This window comes from Meleagris gallopavo, chromosome 2, assembly GCF_000146605.3.
Source record: "Meleagris gallopavo isolate NT-WF06-2002-E0010 breed Aviagen turkey brand Nicholas breeding stock chromosome 2, Turkey_5.1, whole genome shotgun sequence".
Classification (NCBI taxonomy): domain Eukaryota; kingdom Metazoa; phylum Chordata; class Aves; order Galliformes; family Phasianidae; genus Meleagris; species Meleagris gallopavo.
Genome location: NC_015012.2, coordinates 17,281,644 through 17,297,947, shown reverse-complemented (window position 1 = coordinate 17,297,947; position 16,304 = coordinate 17,281,644). Strand labels below are relative to the sequence as shown.

The 16,304-nt window shown below is 42.5% G+C and overlaps 1 long non-coding RNA gene across 2 annotated transcripts in view; it reads right to left on the bottom strand.

Moving 5' to 3' along the window:
• Positions 1-16,304, bottom strand: part of LOC104909567 — a 59,383-nt gene that overhangs the window by 18,503 nt on the left and 24,576 nt on the right. For both annotated transcript variants that reach the window (XR_002111703.2, XR_792411.3), the window contains exon 2: positions 579-656. This is a non-coding gene — a long non-coding RNA (uncharacterized LOC104909567). The remainder of the gene's footprint in view (positions 1-578; positions 657-16,304) is intronic.

Here is a 16,304-nt window from a genome sequence, read left to right as displayed (position 1 = left end):
AGAAAGCGTAGGCTTCGGCTTTATCTGCACCTTCATAACAAGCATAAGGTTTGTAAGCCAAAAATGTGAGGTTTGTGGTCTGAATTTTCCCCTCTTTTACATTCATGCAAATTCGAAACATCTAAAACTGGAGGTGGAAATGATGAACACTGGAGTTTTGTCTTCTTCATTTGAGAAGAGTGAACTGTGTCACAGAGTAACACACTGTCACGAGAGGAGGCTTAGAAGTTATTTATAAAGCCATGCCAGCAAACTGCGCTGGCTCATTGTGCTGCTGCACACAGGTTGTGAGTGGGCTCTGAGCAGTGGCTCGGGGCAAACAGCATGGCTCTGCCATCAGCGGGCTGCCCCAGAAGGAGAAGTGCTCAGTGTCACTCACAACCCTTCTAGCAGGTGACTTCTGATCAGGGCTATAGTCTATATTGACCATATAAAGAACCAACCATCTCCTCGTCTGGCACATGCTAGTACTTCCACTTACTGTTACAGCCGAAGATTAAGAGCATTTATTTTAAAGTCATCTTTATACCCTGAACATTCACTGGTAGAGTAAAAGAAGTAACAGTGGGCACATATACCTTTCCATCATTTATCTTATTTTCCTTTCATATTCAGGTGTCTTCAGGAGAGACATCACTTCTTCCAGTGCCTTTTTCCTGTTGAAAAGAAGTTGAGTTAAGCATAATTCTCAGTATATTTCTGTAGTCACTCCTATATATTTTTACCTAGCTATCTGATTAGCTAGCTGTCTAGTTTAATATTTCTAGTTTGCACTTCACCAGGCTGGATATTTCCCTTTGTCTTTCCCCATAGTCATCCACATCAATCAGAGTTTTTTTCTTGTTTTTATGACAGAGAGGGGAGAAATATATAGGAAGTCGTGGTTATCAACACTTTTGATGAAGAAAGACACACCATAAAAGGTTTCATAGCTACATCCACCTAAAGATATCATGGTCATTTGAAATAGAATACAGGGCTTATAAAGTGAAATAATAATAAAAAATAGAATAATAACATATTGAAATTGTTTAAAAGAACAAAGGAAAATCCACAAACAGTTGAGCTCTTAGTAGGAACTACAATATGGCTAACAATAATATAGAGTGGTAGAACCATTAAGGCTGGAAAAGACTTCTAAGATCATCACCTATCATCTACCACTGACCCCTGTCCCTTAGTACCACATCTCCACGGTTCTGGAACACCTTCAGGGATGGTGACTTCACCACCTCCATGGGCAGCCTGGTCCAATCCTTCACCACTTCTGAGAAGAAAATTTTCCTAACATCCAACTCGAACCTCTGCTGGTGCTATTTAAATATATCCCTGAGAGCTAAAGGACTGCTTTTTCTCATAACCATTTAACCAATGGATAATTTCAGTAGAAAAACACTATAATTAATCCAGAAAATATGCACATTTTGGTAGCGGAATAGGAAGTACTGCCCAGGTGACCTTCTTTAAGGATTACATTTACACATTCATAGGCTGTTAAAAACAACGGTGTAATTGTTCAGGGTACATAATTCATTGATTTTAATACAGTATGACAATAGCTGATGAGGAACATCTAATTAGAGAATCATTACTATCACTTTCCCTCTGGCATTGCAGCTTTCAGAAAACAGTTTCACTGTTTTAAAAAAAAGAAAATAAAATGGGAAAGCTGAATCTTAGATCTTTAGTCAGCTTAAGATGTTATATTGCTAGTCTTTTTCAGAAACATCATCATTCACACACCCTGCACCTACTAACTAAGCAGGAGGCAAGACTATTGGTCATTGTAGTTGTAGTCTCTCCCATAGCTGTCACTTGTAGGAAACTGGAATCCGGTGCTTGTTTCCCAGTCTCCAGGACTCACATCTGCTGGATGGCACACTTCAACCTACTTTGTCCCAGAATTTCACCCTTGTAAGCCCAAGATGTTAAAATCCTTGGCCCATTCCCAGGATTGTGAGCAATACTGGTGGTAGGTGGATAGTTGGACATGACGATCTTAGAGGTCTTTTCCAACCTTAATGATTCTGTGATTACAGAACAATCTCTCTACCGTGCTGGTGATTTTTCCTACTGGAAGATGTAAGTTGCAATAATATTTTGTCTGAAGTTATTTTATATAAAAGGCTGAGCTCTAGGGAAAGTTTATCATACCCCTACAGGAATTACTCTGTTTATTGACTGTGAGGAGGAAAAAAAAAAATAATCAATTTTTCAAACTTTTTAGAAACATTTTAAACAAGTACAACTAATTACAGCCTGATCAAAGCCAAGCAAAGTCCCCCGGAGCAGCTGCATTCCCTATATTTGCAAAAATCAGGCCATTTAGTTGTTTAAATAAGAACTACTGGAACTAAGCCAAAGTCCTTTGAAATCAATAGGATTTTTTAATGACTTCAGAGCAATTAGTATCACGGCTTTAGAAAACTACCTTTTAAATTCATCGTTGCTGCTGACTGGTACAATATGGATTGAGAAGTTCTTCTGCTGCAAAATCTACATAGGGTATATTTATTCACATTGAATTGTTAGGTTGGAAAATACCTCTTGAGATCAACTAGGCCAAGCTCTGAGCTCAGGTAGGGTCAGCAACATCAGGATGCCCAGGCCCACATCCTGTTGAGTTTTAAATATTTCCAAGGACGGAGACTCCACAATCTCTTTGAGCAATCTGTTCCAGTACCAAATTATTCTCAGAGTAAAACAGTGGCTTTCTGTATTCAAATGGAATTTTCTGGTTTTAAATTTGTGCCCATTACTGCTTCTCCTGTCAGTGAATTCTGCTGAGAAGTGTCTAGCTCACTCATCTTCATTCCTTCCCATCAAGTATTCATTCACATCACTAAGATCACCCCTGAGAAGATCTCTTCTCTAGGCTGAACATCTCTTAGAAGGTTGAAGTCTGTTATCCTGAAATTCAGGGCTGTGGTCCTGCTTTACATCTTGCTTCCTCCTCTCAGGGCCCTGAACCCCACCATCTCATGGTCCCTGCAGCCAAGACTGCCTTTGACTTACGTCCTTGACAAATTGAGGAGGCATTCCCAAGGGAAGGGAGTTGAGGATTCCAGCTAGAACTATATGGGTTAGCTCAGGGTTTTCTCCAACAGCCTGCTCCAGGTTTAAAGAACTGCGCTCCTGCAGCCACACTGCTAGAGTGGTGGAAGCTCAGGGCCAGCACACCCACAGGAGACAGCATCCAATGTAGAGAAACCTGGGCATATAGCAGTCTTCCTATTAGTGAGGCAGCATTTATTCACCAGTAGGGAAAATAGTTATTTTCCTTTAATTTTGACATGGTGAGATCCCTCTCAGGTCTCATTTCTGTGCTTTTCAGTCTCTGCCATACTTCACAAGGCTATTTTCTGATGCTCTAATAATAGACTACACTGTAATTCTCATGACTAACGCATAATTCTTGATGTAATCCATGTCCTACCTCTTCTTGTCTGGAGTTCAATCTCGACTGTCTAGCAATTGCTGGAAATGAAACTCAAACAGAAACTAAGCAATGGTTGAGTGAACATAGAGTTTATTATTCACCTCCCTGCTAATATTACACATGGCTTAATTATCATTTACTGCTTTTTTTCAGAATTCTGGGTATGTTTGATGATAGATACTATCAAGACCTCACAAAAAATAGTCATACTGTGTCTGAATCCAGTTCTCTCCCTTTGCTTTCTTGTTTCATTTCTTTAAGACTGTTCAACTTTTTTCTTTTTTTCTTTCTTTTGATATATGTCAGAATTATTGCAAGTCTTAGTTGGCTGATTTCCCCGAATACTGTTTTGCTTTGGTTAAAGACCAAGCATAGCACCACTCTGCAGATAATTAAAACTTAAAGGTTTCTACTGCATATTAGTCTGATACCTTGGTTCATCTATTTGAATAGCATTTTTAAATTTAATAGCTGTTTTACTACTCCATTATCAGGAGGCTTACAAAGAAAGAGTTTCACTGCTTTCTCAATCCAGGAGAAAGTGTAATTTGCGCAGTTCAGCATTTACATAATGAACTTTCAGCGGATGAAAAAGAAAGAGTAAGTGGAGGACTGCATCATAACCGTATGTTTTATATAAGGTTAGGTAGTACATAATATAAAAAATTTGACTGCATGTGTTTACAAATAATATATAACCTGAAACATAAATACGCTACAATTGTATTGATTCCTCCCTCCTGAGCCCTCCTCTTTTTTTTTTTTTTCTTTCCTTTTAATAAATATTTCACAGGCACATCTGTATTTTTGGAAAGTGCTTTAAGGCATTTCTTGTAAATATGCTGCAAATATGGAAATTGATTGATTGATTGACCTCATTCTGAAGCTGATGTTAATAAAACTCATTGGCAAGTTATCAAGAGACATAAAGCAATGTCATTTGTGTCCTCTCAACAAAAGGCAAGAGCACTTTTCCTGACTTTCTGTAATGGCTTATTTGTGAGTTTCAAGGTCACTGCGGATAAATCTCCATCACCCATTACTGTCTAACCTCAATCTGTCTCACCGCTCGCTTTTTATCCAGTGATTAGGGCATGGAAGTTTACCAGCAAAAACTACCCGGTATAAAGGCTAGACAAGAATAAGTTATGTTCACATTGCTTTAAAAGTGGCCACTTCCTGCAACACCAAAATGAGGCTGCTCAGCACCATGCCACATCAGGATCTGTATCATAGGAACAACTCTGCCAATCCCTCTGGCACCCACATCTCATTCCCAAGGCAGAGTGAGAACTTGAGTTTCACCTTCTACCAGTCACATAAGGACTCGTAAGACCAGAAATCCTTTGGAAAATGTTCCCTGATCCCTAATCTTCAGCAAAAGCTTTGTATTATTTTTCTACCATTTTATTTTCCAGAGTGATGTCTATCAGATATTGTCATGGCAAGTAATCTTACTGGAATATTGTCTCAGACACTTCCTTTATCCATCACGATTGCATCTCACAATTTTTAGAATTTAAGACTAAAGAAACCATCTGCTCATTTACACTGCCTTCCAACTCATCATAGTCCCTTCAGAGTCAGGTATTTATTCTTCAAGCAAACCCGCTCCTCTGAACCTGACTAAAGGAAAATTGATCTATATTTATTTCCTAAAAGATAGCCTATCTTTTTATGAAGCTATCCAGAGATGAGATATCTCTCTCTGCCATTAGCAGTTTTCCCAGTGAATGATCAACACAGCTCAGTAGAAATGTTTTCTCAACTTTTAGTTTAACCCCCTCAGCGGTTTCTGTTATATAATTTTTCCACTAAATTCTAACGCCCCTTAATATTTGCTCTATTTCCCAAGTATTAGATCTATACATTATAACAAAGGTACCTCTTGATCTGATTTTTGATGAGTGAAGTGTGCCACGTTCCTGAAGTCTCCTTCAAGATTAAGGACGGCATTTTCTCCAAACGCAAGAATAATTTCATAGGCATTTTTCTGCCCTATCATTTTCCCAAGTCTTCTTTAAATGAGAAGAACAGAACTGGACCAGTTTCCCCTTTTGTGTCCAGTGGTATCATAAACTACTTCTCTCCACGCTTTAACCTCCCTGTTTATACATTTAAGAGGCCCATTCATTAGACTTTCTGCCACTTTGTCACATTGGAGCTGGTGCTCAATTAGCCATAATTTCTGTTAAGGTTTGCTACTTCCCACAACATTATTATTCATTCTCTAAGATTTGTCCACATTTCCTTTCCGCCCCCTCTGCGTTCATTACTTTCCAAATCACTGCGTAACATTCTGTTTGGTTGGAGGCACACTAAGAAAGCAATTCACATTGCCCAGTGTAGCACAGAAATCCTCAATATAATTTATTAGTTCTACTCAGGAAAAAAAATTGTTGAACTGGAATTTCCCTGGAGTTTTCCTAATCAGAACGTTTGGGAAAACAGTTAGGTTTCAACAGAGTCATAATAGAAACCAGGGACAATACTGGAGAAATTAAGCCATAGGGCTTCCAGGGGTCTTCACCTCCACCATCCTGTGTGAGAAATGTAAAAATATATGAGATTTTGTTCCAAATTGGAGCTTTCCAGCTCCCACAACTCACAACAAAACCCATTTGGAGGTCTGAATCCTCTGCAAAAGAGGATTGCCTTTCTCCAGAGCTTGCCCCCTCTACCAATCTTGTGCTTCTCACTACTGAACTGGAAAAGCCATTGTTTACATGGAGAGTAACACAAGGAACATCTCTAATGTCTTTTTAATCTGCTCTGGATGCAGTTTAGCAGCTGGGGACAAGGAGTTAAGCCAACCCAAGAAGCTCAGCCAACTCTATGGACCATTAGCAAGCGATGATTCCTGTTTCCAGACTGGGAAATCCTACACTGTTTGTTTCTGTTTACAATTCTGACTGTGTTTCCTCATTAATATTCCTGAAAGTGGTGTCTGTTAGTTTACCTTGTACTGCATTTCAATATGCTTACTATGATAATATTAAGATAATATATCTTCACCACAATAAATTAATATTTTGTTCAATATTGCTTTGCATCTATTTCTACCAATATCTTGAGACTCAGGGAAGAAAATACCAGCATCTAATGCTTTCTTTATCAAATAAAAGACTATTCAGAGTTTTTCCTGGTCTGAAAAGAGGCACAAAACCTAAGCAGGCATGCATTTTAACATGTACAACCCTACCGTGTAGCAGAAGGGATAAGGATCACTCATTATTGCTTCCAGTGGAAGTATATCTTTGAGATGCAGAAAAACTGTTTTTGTAATTAGGTTTTAGAAGATGCTTTGGAAATCTTTTTCCTCTCTCCTTCTCCATTCCTTCTTTCCTTAGCATATTTCCTCTCTTCTCACACTTGATCAGCAACAGCAGCTCACCCATGAGTGGTGTTGTGGTTTAACCCAGCAGGTATCTCAGCACCACACAGCCACATAATTGCTGCCCCACAGCTGGATGGGGATGAGAACCAGAAAGGTAAAAGTAGAAGAACTTGTGGGTTGAGATAGTTTAGTAGGTAAAGCAAAAGCTGTGCACACAAGCAAATCAAAACAAGGAATTCATTCACTGCTTCCCATTGGCTAGCAGATGTTCAGTCACCTCCAAGAAAGCAGTGCTCACAATGCAAAGCAGTTTCTTGGAAAACAATCACTAGTGCTCTGACCATCTTCCCTTCTTCGTTATCCCAACTGTTCTTGCTGAGGATGATGCCATATGGTATGGAATATCCCTGTGGACAGCCTGGGTCAGCTGCCCTGATGCTGTCCCCTCCCAGCCCCATGTGCACCCACTGCTTCTCGCTGGCAGGGCAGCACAAGGAGATGAAATGCCACTGACTTCATGTAAGAACTACTCTGCAATGACTAAACGTCAGTGAGTTATCACCACTATTTTCATAAAAAACCCCAAATACAGCATCATATGAACCTCTATGAAGAAAATTAACTGCCAGTCAAAACCATGAAAAGCAGAAAAGAATTTGCAAAGAGAGTTAATACAAAACCCTCCTTTATTTCACTTTGACAGACTAACGTAAGAGGACCTGTTGCATGGCAGTTGTTGAGGATGTGAGAGCCCAAACCAATGCCCCACAGGGATAACTGTCACAGGAAGGAAGGCTGTCAATTTGCAAAATATTTATTCTCCAAACTGAGACAAGGCTTAGGATAGCTGAGCCACAGCTTTGCCACAGACCTCCTGTATATGCTGGACTTGCTGCTTGCTCTCAGCTACATTCCAGTTAATAGCTTTCAGAGCTTCTGATGGCCTTTTGCTATATGTTCATCCACACGTGCACAGTGAGGACTCCACCACATCTATTCATATTATGGATTCCATGTACTCCCAGGTTCCCACTGTGTAGAGCCAGCTTTATAAAGGTGATCCAAAACAAGCCAAAAAGCACCTAAGAGAGGCCTTTCAAACAAGAAAGATAAAAGAAAAAAAATACCCTAAAATTATAAAAAGCAGATATTGCCATTTCTAACCTTTGCTGATTTGACAAGAAAATGCATAGAAAGGCTCTATCTGCACACACATTTCAACCCATTGTTTGAGCCCCAAGTAGTCCTTACTTCAGCCTGAGTCACAGGTGAGTCTCTGCTCTTCTTGAAGCTCAGTCACACATCCAAACTCTGCTCCTCCCAGGAGCACTGAACTGGTGCTCAAGCCCAGGGAGGTGGAGGAGTCACCCTGGAGATGTTTGAGAAACGTGTAGATACGACACTGAGAGACATGGTTAGTGGATAATATTGTTGGCAGATGGATGGTTGGACTAGGTGATCTTAAGAGGTCCCTTCCAAACATAATTTTTCTATGAAAAGCAGCAAGGATTCAAGTTCTGAACAAGTACTTCTTTGTACATGTTGTTTGTTCATGTAAAATTCTTCCCTGCGTGCCAAACAAGCTAGCTGCACATCCCTCCTATTGCTCCTACCCATAACTCAGCCAACTTTTTAAACTTGGCTGTCTCAAGCTTGATGTGTGATGGGTTGCCACAGATCCCAGATCGTTTGAGGAGGGTCTCGGTCGAAGAGGAGGGAGCTGCAGAAACGTTTGCAACAGGTGAGAATGTGGTAGAAGGGAGACAAGAATTTATAAGCAGTTTCATTCATCACCTGAGAGAAATGCAACATCAAGAGCTATGCCAACTGCCTCCTCAAAAGTGTTTGCAAATAACACTCTCTTCACAACTTGCCACCTCTCAGACCAAAGAGAGAAAGCAGAAGCACACTATGTTCCTTCACATCAGCTGAATCCACGTTCTGCAATAATGCTGCCACATCTCCTATTTTCCAATACTGTATTATTTTAAAAGACTTTAATCTCTTCTGTTTCTCTTGAAAGAGCAGCAGAAAAACTTGTCAGCAATTTATGATGAGAGAATGAAGTAAATTGTTAACACTGATAACACCAGCTGCGAGCATATACTTAACGTGACTAAGATGCAAACTCTGAATGCAAATACACGGTTCTAGCTTCTGTGTCAGGAAAGCTGAAGGCCAGCTGCTCCAGGCACGGCCATGCAGGAGGATGACTGTAGGGTCCCAGATCCCTGTGTCTTGGTTCACAGAGCCAAGAAAGCAGTATCAGGACCTAAAGTGGATCAGTAGACTTCATAGGTCTAACCCAGTGGTTGTGACTACTGAGTAGGTACAAGGGGTGGGAATGCGAAGAGCAGCCAAACTCTTGTGATTCTGTGGAGAACCTCCCCTGCTGTTGTCAGAAAGCAATTGCTAGGCTAGATGGTCACTTGTAGCCAGGTCAGATGAGAAATGGAGCTGCCTCCCTTCCACTGGTGCGCCCAGTTTGGCCTCCTCCACTGTCTTGCATAGCATAAGCAAAAGCTTGAAGCTCATAACAGCACAGATCATATACCAGTGCAAAACACAGAAACATAAGGGTTGGAAAAGATCACTGAGATCATGTAGGCCAACCATCCATCCATCACCACCACACAGTGCCACAAGACTACCCATTCTTAGCTACCTAAGGGTGCATCCTTTCAGCTGACCAGCACTGGATTTCACTCAGAGAACACAGGCTGGAGAGATAGGTAACCTTATTTCAAGCATACTGCATGTACAATGCAGCTGGTTCTGCACCAGCCTGATCTAAGGCCACCTTTGCACAGCACACAGCAGAGCTCAGAGCAGCAAAGGATTGTGTCGTGGAGTGGAACCTCACTGTTCACATTGTGCTGGCTAAACCAACTACACACAAAAAATTAGGCTGCTTTCCTACATGCAAATTATGGAAAAGTGTCCTCTTAAAGCTGATGCAAACGTTTCTGCAGGATTAAAAATAATAAGATCTTTATGTTAACTCAGAGGTATCCCACAAAACTCCATCCACTCCTTGCAGATCTGGCAAAGGGTTTTACAGTGTTGTGTCTGAAATGGTACTAGCATAGCTTGGGAAGTGAGAGGAAATCTCTAACATGATTTCTTCCATTACTGTGCAGAAATTCATAAAGTAGAAATAAAGGATCCTGAAGAGTTATAACGCATGCCATGTATCTCCCAATATCTATCGATTTGAGCCCCTAAAACCTCATTTCAGCTTTGCCCTCAGAGCTGTATTTGCATTTATTGTGCAATACTTGGCAAGGTAGTGCCATGTATTAAGTGTCAGCTATTCAACCCCTCAGTGAAATCATCAGGAGCAAATACAAAAGAAAAAGTCACCAGACCAGTAGGGCAGCTGCACGGTGAGAAGAAAACTGTACTTGACTTGAGAAAGGAAGAATAAGCCTAAGAAAGGAAGAGACAAAGGAAAAAAAAAGATTCACAACAGATAAGGAGTCTGAGACATGGGAGAAGGATGCTCTTAAGTTCCTGCAAATGAGCTGCAACATAGCTGCAGCACAAACACCTAAAAAACATTAATTGGAGAATATCCGTGGCTATTCACTCTATCAAAGCTTTAAGGACAGGATTTCCAAAAGCACTTATGTGTTCCTTCCCATCTGCGGCTGAAAACAAGATGTGCTTCTACTGTAGAAACGAGCAGGAACCAAATTAGCTGAGGCAGATTACTTTTGAAAGTCTCTGAAATACAAGCAACATGTCCAAATAGTACAATTCCTACAGGCCTACTTATATTTACTAGGCAGTCAAACTAAATTTGCTATATGATCCATGAAATCATAAAAAGAAAAAAGCCATATACAATGAAATGAGCCTGAGCTCTTAAATTCAACGCAGGATTTTACTCTATTGTTTTTAAACATGATGGCATTGCCATAAAAACGCAGTCTGCTCTTTTAAAGACTGGTCACACTTATGGAAGGCTGATGCTGAAGAAGGAATAAGTTGTGAAGGAAGCCTGAGTACAGCCCTTTCTCATGGTTCCACCACTGCCACATTGGTCGGAGATCTATCCTTCTCCCTTGCCCCTTGTAAGGAGGAACTGTGTGGGGTTGGGCAGCAGAGGATAGTGTTTGCTGGGTTTTGCTTTGGTTTTGAGAGAATTGCTTGAGGTCTTACCTCAGGCACAGCTAACGCAAGGAAGACATCCCCCAGTGAAATCCATGATCCTTGAGAAAATGTTGAGGAAGGAAGGACGGTCTATGACTCACAGTAGGTTGGGTGTTATCACAAATGAATTCATAAACACATAGAGATGTGTAAGATTACAGCCTCCAGCTTCACATTATTTTCATTGTTTCTTTTTTATGAAGACTATAAACCGTTTCAAGCTTTTTTGTTTGTTTTAAAGGCAACATTACTGGTGATGCATCAGAAAGTGAAAGGAGTGGAGCTCTCTCTTGCCACCACCAGCTGTAGGAGGTGGAAGGCTGCAGGAGTTCCTCACCACCATGCCCTCTTGTTCAAAACCCACATGATTGGGTGAGCCATGCTGGCAGCTCCAAAGATGGCAGACAGGGTTGGCCTTAGGATGCTCGTAAGGGAAAGCAATGGCTTCCACAATCACTGCCCAGCGAGGCAGGAGAGCAACACATGCTGGATGAGTAGGACAAAGCTTCTCACTAAAGACTAGCATCAAAGACAGCAGAGTGGCCACAACTGCTACCAGTACAGCCCTCTCACTTAACGTGTCTGTGATCAAACATTGGAAGGAACATGCAGAGTCAGAAGGAGATCGTTTGAATTTCTGAAGCTCTTCTGGGATGCCTAATTGAAGTGCAAATTTTGCCTTGTAGCTTTTCCTACAGTTGCTTATATCCATGCCCAACTCTTTTAATCCATCCACAGGCACTAAATAGCCCATGAAATCAAGAGAAGCCTGAAGAAAGAAGGTTTTTCCGCTGAACAACAGACTGGAACCAATGCAGAAGAGCAGAGGTCACTGCAGTGCTTATCGCAGCACTGCTGGAACATGACTCTGTCACACACCATGCACTCAGGGACACCTTTCTCAAGGGGACAGGTGTGAGTCACAGAGCAGCTTTTGACACAGCCATGTGAAAGACAATAAGGAAAGGAGAAGTGTATTCTTGATGACAAAGTATTTTTGTTTGGTTTTGATGTTTTCCAGTTTAAACCCCCCAGTTGGTGGGGTTGTCTCATTTTTACAGGGCCTACCATTGAGGAGATCAGATCTGGCAGTCAGCTCTAGCAGACTGTCAGCATTATTACAGATTCAGTGCCCAGACTCTGCTGTTAGTGCCCTTGCCTATTAATGGTTCCTTACATGGCTGACAGTTTCACTTTTATTGGAATTTACTTACATAGACTGTAACTAGAGAAGAGTCTCTTTGCTGCCCTCATGCTCCCTCCACGTGGCTGTCCTCTCTTGTCTTTTCATCTGGGTTTTATTGTGTTTTGCATCAGCACAGTTTTATTTATATCAGATATGAAAATTCATTTAAAAATGCCTTTGTGACCAGTGTAAAATTAATAGGGAATTGCTGTGCCACAGCTCAAGGGTATCAAAGCTGTGCTCAGAAATCAGAGCAGACACGTGAGGCCCTGTGATTTTGAAACACTTCATGTGAGGATCTCACTGGCTCCAAGACACATCTCTTCATCTAGATTTGGAGCTGAGAACCTGGTTCCTGATGGCCACCCGGGGCAAGACACCTTCATTACATCACCACAAAACCATCCAATCCCAACCCAATTGTCTGTTTTGAGAAATAAAACCTTTGCTGCCCTGACCTTCTGATGCTTCACCCTTCCTAACTGACGCTTCACACCTGGAGCCACCAAAGGAGCTGCTTCTCCCTCACGCAAAATCCTTGTGGAGCTACAGAAAGCCATGCCACAAATAACTTCTGCCACAGAAGGAGTGGGTCATCCTCAGGGCCTCAGCAATCCCTGTCACATAGATTTGGCATTCACCATTTTTCAGCCCCTACTAGCGGTAGGTGGTTCCTGAATCAGAAGGAACATGCGCTCCTTGCTCCAAGTCTCTGACATGGGAGAATAGAAAAAAAATAGTGAGGTGAAGAAATTGAAGAGAAATGGGTTATGGCAATAACAGTTCGTGAATATTCAGCTATATTTCTGGTGTTACTCAACAGAACGTATTATGTAGTTTGCATGTGCATGCACTGTATATAAATCAATTACCTGGAAATATGTCAAAAAAGAAAGCACATTGAGATCCCAACTGCCAAGCCAGAAACATGCCACCACCAAGCACAATTATGAAGTCATCCAGCATCAGGGTACAGACTAAAATAGGAATCTGTATCACTCCCATGTGCACAGCTGTTCCAGACATCTTGCAGTCTCACTGCCCATTTCTTTTCTCTGTAAGATTCTTCCTTGAGCCTGATTGGTATTACTGAGGCTTAGAAAGAAAGCTTTTCGGGGAAGAAAAAATACAGTTATGTTTCTTCCATACGAGAGGAAGTGTGAAACGTGCAGTATAAATAATAAAAAACTCTCTAAGGAGAGGGACACGTGTCCTCTTCTGGCTTGCTGCTGAGTATTGGCTAGGAAAACAGAGACAAAAGGAGGTTCTAAGCCCCCTACCCACTGCTAATTCTGGCATCACTGATTACCTCTAGAGCGGGACTTAGCAGCCCAGATGTAGCTGTGAGCAGAGTGTGTTCATGATCTCTTTCAGGACATCATTGCATGAGCACACATCAGGGAACAGACCGTGCCAGCCACCCCTGCAGAGACCATACAGCCTAGGTGAGGAACTGATCTTGGAGCTTTTCTCCTCACACTCCTTGTGGACAGAAGAGACAGAAAGGACAGGACCAGAAGAGAATATGATGCAGAGAAGCAAACAAATTCATCCTAAAATTAGATTATTTAATATTCCAAGTACAAGCATCTGAGAGGATCCTCTCTGGCATCTAACCCTACAGCTAACTCCTCTCACAAAAAAAGGCTGCCTAGCCAGTCCTGCTTAGAAAACTCTTCAAAAGCTCATTTCTGTGCTTTGTCTCATTGCCTTCTCTGCCTGCCAAAAGCAAAGGCTAACTTTCCCATTTTGGCAGCTCTTTTGCAGATGATGTCATTTTTCAAGTGCTCTGCAGCGTGCTACAGTCTTTGAACTGTCCAGGCTGGGTTTGGCATTTACCACACCACAACCTAGGAGAACACTGCCTCAAAGCACTGGGCATCCCATTGGCACTGCGCCACCAAGCCTTGTGCTGTGGGTGAGTGCCGTGCCAGAAGCCCCATCGCAGCGCTACCTGCTGTGCTCCCTGATGGCAGCTGGCAGGACATCAAGTCCCAAAAGGAAGAAAATGACCTGCCATGTTCATGCACACCACCAGAGGACAGGCAGCTCTGCTCGGGATGCAGCAGCACAGTGGGAACTTGACCAAAAATCAGGATGGCCACATAGTTTTTTTGAAAACACTGCCATTTTGCAGTGACAGACCAAGCCTCCATCAATTTACCAATGCCCTATAAGTACAACAGGGCACTAATTAGCAGAGAAGATCAGCACAGTCAGATACTCCGAAAAGCACATGGGCATCATTAACTGTCTCCTTTCTGAAATATTGCTGGTTTACTTACTCACTTGTAGTGGGGTATTTGCCTATCATTTTAAAAGGCAACATTTCCTAATGCCCTTTAAAACATGCAGCTAGGCAGCAGTATCATTACTCTTCCTTTCTATTGAAATTTATCCTCTGCGCAAAAGCCAAGATTTTAAAATGCAAGTAGATCAGTAGACAGCCACTTAATGCACTGGTTGATGCCCCTGCATCTCATCAGAACTTTTTCTTGGTAAGTCTATTTTTTTTTTTTTTAATATATTATCTTTAAGCATCAACTTGATACATCCTACATAGAGATCAGTGAGTCTTCACTCACCTGAAGAGTTGAAGGTTTTTCCACCAATAGCATACCTAATGTTTTGGATGGGACCCCACTGTTGGTTCCTTTCTTTTAACTGCAATGCTCCACACACACTGACAAATCAGAAGACGAGCTGCAGGGCAGCCCCACTACTCATCGTCTAGGTGCCCATACAGAAGATAACCACAGCCCAAAATGCTGTCCTGTGGAGAAGAGCACAGTTTGTTGCACAGGATGGGTCCCACAGCCACCATGCATTGCAAACACCTGCTCAAAGGGTGGTTTCATCAGTGGCCATTTGCTGAGATGAAACCCTGAAACTCTAGGGGGTTATCACCGGTATTTGTTGGCATTGGACTAGCCCCAGGCTGCCCACAGGGCATAGCCAGCATGCTGAAGGGCCCAGCTTTCCAAGCGCACCAGGCATCTTAACCCAATCCGTTGCACCCAGACACCAATCTTTTCTCATCCCATTTGGATATACAGTGTGGCATGATGAGAAAGGACATCACAGAATGGCTTGGGTTGGAGGAGACCTTCAAGATCCTCTTATTCCAACCTTCCTGCTGTGGGCAGGGTTGTCCCCCACCAGTTCAGGCTGCCCACTACCCCATCCAACCTGGCCCTGAGCACTTACAGGGATGGGGCATCCCAGCTTCTCTGGGCAGCTGTGTCAGGACCTTAGCAGCCACTGAATGAAAAATTTCCTCCTCATTTCTAATCCTACACAATCTTGGATCCTCTGTCAGAGGGCAGCTAGGTCATTCTACCACTGAGCAGGCCCCCCAAAGCATCCTCCACAGGAGGCAACTGCCGCAGGAGCCTGGCCATTTGCACCAACAAAACAGTGATGATCCCCTACAGTCTTGGGGTTAATTGGAGCTAAAAGCTCTTTATGAAGCCACCCTACATGCAGGTGTCTGCAATGCGTGGTGACTGTGGGACCTATCCTGAGTGGGTTATGAAGTGAAGAGTGATGGCACTTGAATTCAGCCCAGCTTAAACAGTCACAGAAGCTCAGGTTCAGATTAGACATCAGCAAAAACTTCTCCTCAGAAAGACCAGTGAGGCACTGGCATAGACTACCCAGGGAGTTTGTCTCTGGAAGGGTTCAAGAACAGTAGAATGTGGCACTGATGGATGTGGTCAGTGGGCATGGTGGAGATGGGTTGGTGGTTGGACGAGATGATCTTAGAGGACTTTTCCAACTTTAACGATTCTATCAAGTCCCTCCCCAGCAAACCAGCTCCTCCCCTTCACTGCAGCCTTTACAGCCCTCCTGCTCCGCTTGCTCTCAGTAGCCCTGTCACTCTGTCTCAGAAGGGACTCCCCAGGCATGGATTTACTGACGGAAGAACCTACCCCAAAAATGTTATAGCAGAATAAATTCACCCCAGCTTTGTTCATAGGGCCAAGAAAAAGAAAACAAAGCCTGGCATCCACATGCCTACTTGAGATCCAGCAGGCAGCCAGCACTGACCTGTCACACAGCATTCAAGCACTGTGCTCATCAATGGCACTGTGCTCATCCTACCCTTCCTGAAACGCAGAGAAACGGCGTTTACCCATCTTTGCCCAAAGAACAGCAGGCAAGAATCTCTTTTTACCATCTGCATG